Below are 11905 nucleotides of genomic sequence, written 5' to 3'. Positions count from 1 at the left end.
TAATTATGGAAACAATACTGACATTACATCTTCTTTAGTAAAGAAATCAAAATGCTGTTTACCACTGCATCTCTCGCTTTGTTTTTGACAAGTAAATCTTTCCTCCACACTTTTCCATGTTAACTTATAAGTACAGAGGTTCTGATAATAACTATATAATATTCAGTGGGCATGACTTTTTTTTAACATACAGGTACTATACTTTGATTATCCCTGTGTACTTTATTATGTTTTTATGCAAAATATATCTTAGTGATTTATATCACAGTAGATGTGCCACGTGGATCCAACATTAAAATGTCTTCCTAGTTTTCCTAATAAAAACATAACACGTCTTTTTTTTTTTTTTCCAATTTCTCCTTTATTTATTTATTTATTTTTTTTCCAGTGGGTTTTGTCATACACTGATATGAATCAGCCATAGAATTACACGTATTCCCCATCCCGATCCCCCCTCCCACCTCTCTCTCCACCCGATTCCTCTGGGTCTTCCCAGTGCACCAGCCCCGAGCACTTGTCTCATGCATCCCACCTGGGCTGGTGATCTGTTTCACCATAGATAATATACATGCTGTTCTTTCAAAACATACCACCCTCACCTTCTCCCACAGAATTCAAAAGTCTGTTCTGTACTTCTGTGTCTCTTTCTGTTTTGCATATAGGGTTATCATTACCATCTTTCTAAATTCCATATACATGTGTTAGTATGCTGTAATGTTCTTTATCTTTCTGGCTTACTTCACCCTGTACAATGGGCTCCAGTTTCATCCATCTCATTAGAACTGATTCAAATGAATTCTTTTTAATGGCTGAGTAATATTCCATGGTGTATATGTACCAGAGCTTCCTTATCCATTCATCTGCTGATGGGCATCTAGGTTGCTTCCATGTCCTGGCTATTGTAAACAGTGCTGCGATGAACATTGGGGTGCACGTGTCTCTTTCAGATCTGGTTTCCTCAGTGTGTATGCCCAGAAGTGGGATTGCTGGGTCATATGGCAGTTCTATTTCCAGTTTTTTAAGAAATCTCCACACTGTTTTCCATAGTGGCTGTACTAGTTTGCATTCCCACCAACAGTGTAAGAGGGTTCCCTTTTCTCCACACCCTCTCCAGCATTTATTGCTTGTAGACTTTTGGATAGCAGCCATCCTGACTGGCGTGTAATGGTACCTCATTGTGGTTTTGATTTGCATTTCTCTAATAATGAGTGATGTTGAGCATCTTTTCATGTGTTTGTTAGCCATCTGTATGTCTTCTTTGGAGAAATGTCTGTTTAGTTCTTTGGCCCATTTTTTGATTGGGTCATTTATTATTCTGGAATTGAGCTTCAGGAGTTGCTTGTATATTTTTGAGATTAATCCTTTGTCTGTTTCTTCATTTGCTATTATTTTCTCCCAATCTGAGGGCTGTCTTTTCACCTTACTTATAGTTTCCTTTGTAGTGCAAAAGCTTTTAAGTTTCATTAGGTCCCATTTGTTCAGTTTTGCTTTTATTTCCAATATTCTGGGAGGTGGGTCATAGAGAATCTTGCTGTGATTTATGTTGGAGAGTGTTTTGCCTATGTTCTCCTCTAGGAGTTTTATAGTTTCTGGTTAGAAGACAGCAAATCTTTAAGAATCTGTTTGAATGTGGCTTGGATTTACCTGTTGTTAATTCTCTTGTGCAATTTATCAACAAAGGAGGGGTGAAAATGAATCTACCCAAGTGTGATTATCACTATAGCCTTCTCTTCCCGCATATTATTCATGGAAAAATGGAGGGAGAGTTGCTGCAGACTTAAGTATTTAGAATTTGTCCTGTGTTTGTATAACCAATCTCCTTCCCATTCTCTCTAGCTAGTCTTTTATACTACTCCTTTCAATTAGCTAACTCTAAATATAATCATTGCTTTCTTTTTTTTTTTTTTTAATTTAGTAATATGCCTCAGAACCCCTATTCCCACAGTTTGATCACACTATTTTTGGATAAGTCAGATAAAAAAGCCATTCCAAACTCAAGGATTATACAATAAGCATTAAGAATCCTTGCTAATGTGTCTTTGGGTCAGCTTGGGGTTCAGTTGATCTAGGTCAAGCTTGACCAGGCTTCATTCTAAACCTCGGGGTAGGTTCACATATACCTTACGTTGTTTTATTTTTTCTTGTGAAAAGAATGGAAGTTCTAGCTTAGTCTTCTGAGACTGAATTTTAGATTCTATATGTGTGATATCTGAGTGTACCACTGACCGTTATGAAAGTGCAGCAGTGCATATCACTCTCTATACTGTGGTGCACTTACCTTGTGGATATATATATATATATATATATATATATATATATATATATATATATATATATATATACTAAACTTGTAGAAAAAGGAATACTTGTAAGATTTTAATTAACTGATGAAGTTGCATTGTACTTCAAAACACAAAACAAGCCAGGCTACCATGTAAAAACCGAAAACATCAGAACACTGTCAAAATGAGACACTTCCAGGGGCAGTTTTGCTGAGTTCCTCTGATTGAGATTGGCTCTGACAAATTTCTGTGAAATTTATAAAATCAGTGGTGGAAACCTGAATACCCTTTCATATTGATCTTGATAAGGCAGCTGTGAGCAGTGGAATGATGAGTGATCTTAATTCCCTGCACAAGATTTGAACCTGGGGAGCCGGGCTGGGGTGGCTCAGAGGGTAAAGAATCTGCTTGCAATGCAGGATACCAGTGTTTGATCCCTGGGTCGGGAAGATCCCTTGGAGAAGGGCATGGCAACCCACTAAAGTATTCTTGCTTGCAGAATTCCATGGACAGAGGAGCCAGGTGGCCTACAGTCCATGGGGTGGCAAAGAGTTGGACACGACTAAGTGACTAAAACACACACACAGCCTGAATGGAAACCAGGAATCTTAGCCACCAAACCAGCTAGGGCTAGAGGCTAGAAACTGTTTTTCCCTGTATCTCTGTCCCCAGTGAAAAATTCATTTATCATGGAGGCAGAAACTGTAAATGAAGATACAAATTTTATTACTAAAGATGTAGCACAGCAGGAAATGGGAGAGTACATAGAGAAACCGCTTGTTAAGACAGAGGCAAGGCCGAGACACACACTCAGAGAGAAAGACGGTGGGTGTGCCTCCAAGTGAGGGCGAGTGCAGTAAGGAGGTGGCTAAGTCATTTATACAGGTCAGTTCTTTCAGGTTTTATCTACCTTTAGCCAATTATCTGGTTTCTTTTTCCAAACTTGACCTACCCTAGGACACTCCCCTCGATGAGCAAGCACCCCTCTGCCAAGAAGGATCTCGGAGTGAAGGCTTCTGGGAAGAATCAGTTCAGTTCAGTTCAATTGCTCAGTAGTGTGCAACTCTTTGGGATCCCATGAACCACAGCATGCCAGGCCTCCCTGTCCATCACTAACTGCCAGACTCCACCCAAACCCATGTCCATTGAGTTGGTGACGCCAATCCAACCATCTCATCCTCTGTCGTCCCCTTCTCCTGCCCTCAATCTTTCCCAGCATCAGGGCCTTTTCCAATGAGTCAGCTCTTCACATCAGGTGGCCAAAGTATTGGAGTTTCAGCTTCAACATCAGTCCTTCCAATGAACATCCAGGACTGATCGCCTTTAGGATGGACTGGTTGGATCCCCTTGCAGTCCAAGGGACTCTCAAGAGTCTTCTCCAACACCATAGTTCAAAAGCATCAATTCTTTGGCACTCAACTTTCTTTATAGTCCAACTCTCACATCTATATATGACTACTGGAAAAACCATAGCCTTGACTAGACAGACCTTTGTTGGCAAAGTAATGTCTCTGCTTTTTAATATGCTGTCTAGGTTGGTCATAACTTTCCTTCCAAGGAATAAGTGTCTTTTAATTTCATGGCTGTGGTCACCATCTGCAGTGATTTTGGAGCCCCAAAAAATTAAGTCAGCCACTGATCCACTATTTCCCCATCTATTTGCCATGAAGTGATGGGACCGGATGCCATGATATTCGTTTTCTGAATGTTGAGCTTTAAGCCAACAACAAGCTCCTCTCGTAATTTTTATACAGAGAGTGGCACATCAAAAATTTGGAAACAATGGAACTAGATGATACTTGATCTTTGAATCAATCAATTCCAAAGGAGCTTGTTGAAAATACAGATTATTTTTTAATACCCTATGACATTGGTGGAGATGGTTGGCTAGCATCACTGACTCAATGGACATGAGTTTGAGTAAGTTCTGAAAGTTGGTGATGGACAGGGAAGCCTGGCGTGTGGCAGTCTTTGGGGTCTCAAAGAGACTGAGTGACTGAACTGAGCTGAACTGAACATTGGTCTACTGAATCACAAATTCTTAGAATAGATACAGTCATCTTTTCAAAAACATCTCAAGAGGACTAAAGTGATCAGACTAGTTTGGAGACCACCGACCTAGTTACCATCTTAAAACTGAGCAAACCCTCAGGTTCATAGAGGTCCAGTGAGTCTATGTCCAAACTGGGGCAATAAATATGGATTCATGTACTCAGAGGCAAGGGGCCTTATAACTTTTAATAACTTTTAGTAATTATAACTTTGAATGTCTTGCTGTCTTTTGATATTTACTATCTTTAATTCTATGAGTGCTCCAATAGCTGAGATCATAGTGTAAGGTACTGACAATGTACAGTGCTTAATGTATCAATAATAGGTGCACACCACACACACACAGACTCCAAAATCACAATCACATACCCACATATTGACAGTAATTTAAATAATCAGACGTGTGAAAAAACAATAAAAATAAATGGCAGAGAGATAATCAGTGATGGGTTTATTGCTGTGAAAAAATAAAGCTTAGGTAGGGCAAAGAGAAGAGAAATGCATTACTAGGGCAAGTATCAGTTTACCTAAGAAAGGTACATTTATTTGTCCAGAATGACTCTCTCTAGAATCCACAGCTAGAAATCAGGTTGTGCCAGTCAAGGAGGCAGTGATAAATGATTCACTGTTTTCAGTAAAACTGTTTGGTTCAAACATTGGAAGAAATATGGTTTCTCAACCATGCATTTCAGTAAATTACATTTACCTTCTTGATTAACACACAATCTTGTATTCATCACAGATGTCTTTGGTATTGTTCAGTTTCTTTAAATGTTTCCTGTTAATCACTTACATTAATAGTGATGGCTGACTACAGACTACAAGAGTCAGCTATCAGAAGCATGTAAATAGGATGCTATAGTTAAAATGGGAGTATTAGAGGTAATATTTTTTTCCAATAGACTTATTGTTTGAGTAAGGGAAATGAGTCCTAGAGAAAGAAAGCTTTTTCCCCAAACCAGAGGATAACAAGTCTTTTGCTTCCTAAGCCTGTGTTTTATCTCTTTGACATTCTGCCCACAAGCCCTCCCATCCAAACCTGACAAGGTTTAGTTTTGCTGTTTTGGAGGACTTGTACCAGAACGCCTTACCCCAGATTTTGGTCATTTTTTTCTGAATCCTTTCATTCAAACAACATACACATATCAAAAATTAATTATGTAAGAACTATAAATCTAAACACTAGAAAATAGCCTTTGACTCTCATTATTTAAAGAAAATTGAAAACAGGAAAAAAATGAAGAGAGGAAAGTCTGACCATGCTGAATTTCTGAGTTTGATAGGATTTCTTTGTTCTAGATATTTCAGAAAATTATTATTATGAAATATTAGAACAAATATAATTATAATGATAAATAATAACTTGCTTCTGTAGAATGTGTTATTCTCTTATTTGTTCCCCTCAAGACACCCTGTGAGATTGTTATTATTGTCTTCACTGTGCAGATGAGAAACTTTGAGATCATCCACCTTGGATTGTTACTTTTTACTATTTACCATTAGCCTCCCAGAAAACCCTCCCGCCCCACAATTTCTTCATTGCATTTTTTACTTCTGCATTTCTCAGTGTATAAATCAGGGGGCTTAACATGGGGATGATGATGGTATAAAACACAGCCACCATCTTATCCTCTAAAGGGTAGTACCAGGATGCATATACATGAAAGTACAGGGACCAAGATAGATGACGACCACGGCAATGTGGGAGCCACAGGTGGAGAGAGCTTTGCACTTGCCTTCTGCTGACTGCTTTCTCAGGAACACCAGGATGATAGTATAGGAGATTAGCAAAATGACAAAGCTCCCCAGAGCGATGGTACCGCTGCTGGCTGTCACAACATCAAGGACATATGTGTCTGTGCAGGTGAGTTTTAGCACCGGGTGAACATCGCTAAAGTAGTGATCAATCTTATTGGTCCACAAAAGGGTAGTTGGACTACCAGAGCCTCTTGGATGATGGAGTGTAAGAACCCACCTATCCAAGTCTCCAGCTGCATTTTATTGCATCTGTCTCGGTCCATGGTGGTCATATAGTGTAGGGATTTACAAATAGCCACATAACGATCATAGGCAGAAGCTAAAGAAAACAATGAAAGAAACTGATGGAGTAGAGTTGCTTTACAGTGTTGTGTTCATTTCTGCTGTACAGCAAAGTGAATCAGACACACATATACACATATCCCCTCTTTTGTGGATTCCCTTCCCATTTAGGCCACCACAGAGCACTGACTAGAGATCCTCGTGCTATACATGAGGATTATCATTAGTTATCAATTTTATTCATAGCAATATACATATGCCAAGCCCAATCTCCCAATTCAACCCACTCTATATCCCCTGTTGGTATTCATACTTTATTCTCTACATCTGCTACTCTTATTTCTTCTTTGCAAATAAGTTCATCTATACCATTAAAAGAGTAGGATGGGTAGATACATTGTGATAAAGTCACACAATGGAATACTATTTTCCAGTCATAGTGAGTGAACTAGAGTTACTCAACATGACAAATTTTCACAAAAACACATTGTAGAGTAAAAGAAGCCACCTACACAAAAAGTTGCTCTGTATGACTCTGTTATGTCAAACTTAAAAGGGATCAAATTTAAAATAAACTGTTGGAGGCACATCAAGATGTGTTTGATTTAAATGGAGGGGAGGGAAATCTTACCTTCAAACTCAGTGTTTGAGGATTCCTCAGGAAATGCATTGCTTTGGTATTTTATGTATTTATCTGTTAACATCAATAAATAAATAGATATGACTCATTCCTTAATCTCACTAGTCCTTCATATTTACTTGTAATGGATGACTCTCCAGTGGTGTAATGTCAGATACTCTGGTGAGGTCACTGCAGCATATGTACAAATAAGGGGCATGGGGAATACCTTTGATTAAAGCCTGTCTCAAGCTGTTCTTCAAGCCAAGGCACAGATGTATTAATAAATGATTCCTTTAGTTCTGGTTTGGGATAGGATTACAGTGTCTTAGGTAACCATCAGGAATTTTATAGACCTGAGGACACATCCCCCAAAGATCTGTTAATTCCAACTGAACCCTGTGCTCTAAGGTATGTTTTGTAGCAATGTTCCTGATGTGCATATTAGACTTGATAGCATAGTCATTCCAGTTGTGCCCTCTCTTCTACAGTAGAAATAATGTTAAAAACTGTAATAGATATAATGACAACCCAATGCAGACTCAAACACATCCCTTAAAACTTTCTCATTTTGCAGGAGAGATAGCAGAAGCCCCATGAAGCTAAGCAATTTATATAGAGGTACAGCACCACTATCTTAAAATCAGATTTGCATAATTTTGATTTTCTTTCTCCTACACCACATTTCTCAATATGAGAGTTTGATATCAAATAGGGGTCCAAAAATTTATGTACACTCTCACTCTCCTTTTGTTTTTCCTCCTGAATTAAACAAAACATTTTATTCTCCACTCAGAGAGTCCTTCAGTTTAAGAGACCTCAAATCATAGCAGTTTTTGACAACTGTGAATAATGTGACTTGGCTATTTTCTAAAAGAAACCGGTCATTTAAAATCAAGCCTGGGGATTGTGTCTCCATTGTCCATCCTGTAAGGGCAAGGAGGAAATCTTTCTCCCAAAATCAAAATCTGCCTCAAAGAATTTCTTCCTCCATATTTTGAGCATTTCAAACATACTAACACCTCATTTTCTTTTGAAAGTCAAGCATTTTCCTACTCAAATGTCATTACCATCCATCTCATAGTCTGGTTTGCATGCACTTCATCATTTTATTATCATCTTAAAAATTTTACTCTCCCCCTGTTTCTAAGAACATTGTATTGCAATTATATTACAAGTATTCAAAATATAGAAATTTGATAAAATTCTTTTTCAGAAATCTTCAATGTTAATTTTAGAAGTGAAAAATCTCATCAGTATTGTCCAGAACTTGGATTTTGCTATGTTTTTCTATCACTCCTGAGATAATTTGGATGCAACTTTTCAAAACAAAGTTAAGAGTGATGCTTTAAGAATTGTTCTGTGAATAATTGGTTTCAGAGAATCCCTGAGTCCAGAAACTCAAAAACTGGTAGAATTTTGTTGTTCCTGGTCTGTCTCTCACCAACTGAAATCTGCCATTTTTCAGTACTGTTGGCAACAAATGCTGTTTTCTCTACTTGTACTTCTACTCTTTCCTTTCCGCTCATTCTTTCTTCACCTTCTTTCTCCTTCCTACTTTCATCTCACCTCCTTCTTCATTTATAATAAAATGTCAAAAAGCAATTAGTTCATACTTTTAGGGAGAACTTATGAGCTGCCCATTGCAGCTGATTTCTTTATCTCACTGAAGCTTTTAATAGACACTATGGATTTGTTTTCCAAGCAATTTGTAAACAAGACAGGGAAAGATGTACATATTCATCAAGTTTTCTCTCCCAAAGTTCACCACACAGTGGGCCATTTTTTCTGCAATTTCCAGCCATGTACTCTTCCTGTAGTTGTAGGAGAAAACAGAGTCCTGAGAGCACCAGGGGCATTCATAGTAGCAGAAGGGAGTTTGATGGGAAACTTCTGAGCATATTTAAGATCCACTCATGTCACCCAGTATATACCACCTCATCAGCAACAAGGAATCTCTGGGAAAGAATTCCAGGAGATTTTCAGTGTTTTTCTTTCACTTTCTGCCTTGTGTGTGTGTAAGCTTTCTATTGCTATATGTTGGTAAACTGAGCTAAGTCAAAAATCAGTGGCTTACCACCACAAAATTTAATCCCCAAATTAGTAGTTTAAAAATTGTAACACCACAACTTGAAGGCTTAAAATAGAAACACTTTATTTGATTATAATTCTGCAGTTTTCCTTCAATTCACCTGGGTGATTCTTCCACTGATGCTACCTGGTAGCACTCTGATAGCCTGAATGGAGTAGCTGCTCCAAGATGGCCTCGTTCATGTGCCTTCCAGTCAGCTTAGGTACCTCAGCTCTCTCTCCTTCTCCAGTAGCATCTACAGGGCTCTCTCACACCATGGCTGTTTCAGGGCAGTAGTTGTTTCACAAAAGCTAAACCTTCAAGGTCTCTCTACCTAAGCTTCAGGAATCATACAATATCACTTTTTTCCACATTCTGCTCATGTATTTAAAACTTTACATGTAATACTGTTACTGAGAGATTCCCAGAAGGCTCAGTAGTAAAAGAATTCACCTGCCAATGTTGGAGACAGAGATGTAGGTCTGATCCTGGGTCTGAAAGATCCTCTGGAGGAGGAAATGGCAACCCACTCCAGTATCCTTGCCTGTTAAATCCCATGGACAGAGGAGCCTGGTGGGCTAGTCTAGGAGTCACAAAGAGTTGGACATGACTAAGCTTGCAAACATTTTTACTGACCTTTTGAGTCAGACTCCAACAGAGGTTTCCTTGTCCTTGTTGTTCAAGCCAATAGAATGAGAGGAGCTCAGTTCAGAAGCAAAGGAAGGGAAACTGTGTTCTTTGAGCAAAGAATGAGAGGAATGAGCTGGCTCCAGAGCAGCAGTCCCCAGCCTCTTGGATCTGAGATGGAGTTGATGTAATAATAGAAATAAAGTGTAAATAAATGCAATGTGCTTGAATTATTTGGAAACCATCCCCTAGTTCCCAATCCCATTGTTTATGGAAAAACTGTCTTCCTGTAGGTGCCCCCTGGTGCCAAATATTTTGGGAACCACTGCTAGAGCACAGTATGTCCCTGACAGACAGGCTGTGGGCAGGGCTGCTGAGGCTGCCAGCGTAGAGGAGGCGGAGTTCTCGCGGGAACATCCAGATGTGCTGCTCCGCTTGTACTCAACTGGCCGCAGCCATCTTGAATCTCTGAGTTGTGCTTGGTCCTTCAGCCTACATCCTTGAGCAGAGCCGGCACAGTCCTTTAGCAGAGGAACTCTGGTCTGAAGCACCAGCAGGAGGCTTCTGCACTTGGCAGCCTGTGAGCAAGTGAAACCAGATGAAACACAAAGGAAAAGAGAAAGGTTAGTTTTGTTTTATTTTTTTTGTTGTTGTTGTTGTTTGTTTTTTTTTTTAACTCTGCTTCTAAGGTTATTACCAGGGACTTACTAATGGGCTTTGCTGTCTGGCAAAGCCTCTATCTGGCTTCTTACTCTCGAGGGATGCGGAGGGGTGATGGTCTGTCTTGGTAATTGTTTCCTGCTGATTTCAGGCATCATCATAGCCCTGTGCAAAGGAGTAGAGTTTCCCCTCAGCCGCCATTAGGTATGTTCGATTGTTCCCAAGCTTCAGTCCTAAATGTTCATCTTCATGAGATGAACCCAAGTTTTCTAAACTTTTGGAGGAAAAGGACACTCGACATTTTCAGATACATAAAAGAGTAAAAGTATTTAGCTTTGCCTGTGGGCAAATATGCCCTGATGTCCAGCTTCACTGGCTGGATCTGGATGTATCTTTGGTTGTTTTTTGGAAGAGAAGCTTCAGGTCAAAGAGTAGTCAAGGAGTAGTCAAGGGGTAGTTAAGGAGGCCACTGTCATAGGTCGTTTCTCTGGAGATCGAGGCTTGGGATCCCCCTTCACTTGAGTACAATGACCCCATGAAGTGATCACAGCAACTTCAGCATAGAATGTGTGCTTAGGATCACCAAGTGGGGTTGTTCTACCTAGGAGTGAGCTGGTCTTGCAAGTTGGTTTTCCTGGTTTTTAGATGTCCCCAGGCTTCTGGCCAGAAGAGATAGTGGGCCAAGTCAGGGCAGCACCTAGTTACCATGTTTTGTGAGAACTTTCACAGATTCTCCTACCTGGAGGATACACTTGAACTGTTCCATTTCAAGGTATTTAGGGTATCCATTCACTCAGGCTAGAGGAATGTGTCTACAATATAAGCGTTCAAATGCATTTAACTTAACTTATCCCTTGGGGCTTAGCACATGCAAAGAAGGGCAGTCAGAAGAAAATTAATTCAGTTTTAGTTCTTTCTTTTTTGTTGTAGATTTATTGAGGTATAGGTGATTTACAATGTTGGGTTGATTTCTGCTGTATAGCAAAGTGATTCAGTTATACATATATATTCAGTTGAAATATATATACTATATGGGTGTAGGATGGCATGCATAAACCAGTTTATTGTGTTTATAGAGACCCCATGGACTGTAGCCTGCCAGGTTCCTCTGTCCATGGGATTTTCCAGGTAAGAACCCATTGAAGTGGGTTGCCATTTACTTCTCTGGGGTACTCCCAGACCCAGAGATCAAACCTGTGTTCCCTGAACTGTTGGCAGATTCTTTACTACTGAGCCACCAGAGAAACCCACATATATACCAAGAATATGAATAAATATATAAGATGTTCCTTGTTCCAGGCTCTAAGGTTCCGTTAAGGGTATCAGCTCCACCATTTGGACAGAAGTCCTTGTGGGTAGCCTTTTTGCTTCTCTGACTTGGGTCTGGAAGGTTACTGCATATCCCACCAGCCTTTTCCCTTTTGTAAACCTGTTCCTATCTGGGAACTATCCCTCTTTGGAGTTTAGAGGAGACTCATTTCCTAGATCAGGACAACTAGAATAGATCATGCCTTTGGTCTGTATACAATCGTACTCCAGGTGCCCTATTTCTGT

General features: G+C 39.6%; 1 pseudogene; it reads right to left on the bottom strand.

The window, feature by feature from the left end:
- Positions 1-5823: 5823 nt before the first annotated feature.
- On the bottom strand, positions 5824-10509 carry LOC122706584 (annotated as a pseudogene).
- Between the last annotated feature and the right edge of the window lie 1396 nt (positions 10510-11905).

This window comes from Cervus elaphus, chromosome 2, assembly GCF_910594005.1.
Source record: "Cervus elaphus chromosome 2, mCerEla1.1, whole genome shotgun sequence".
Classification (NCBI taxonomy): Eukaryota; Metazoa; Chordata; class Mammalia; order Artiodactyla; family Cervidae; genus Cervus; species Cervus elaphus.
Note: the sequence above shows the minus strand (reverse complement) of the source record. Positions and strands in the feature narration are given on the sequence as shown.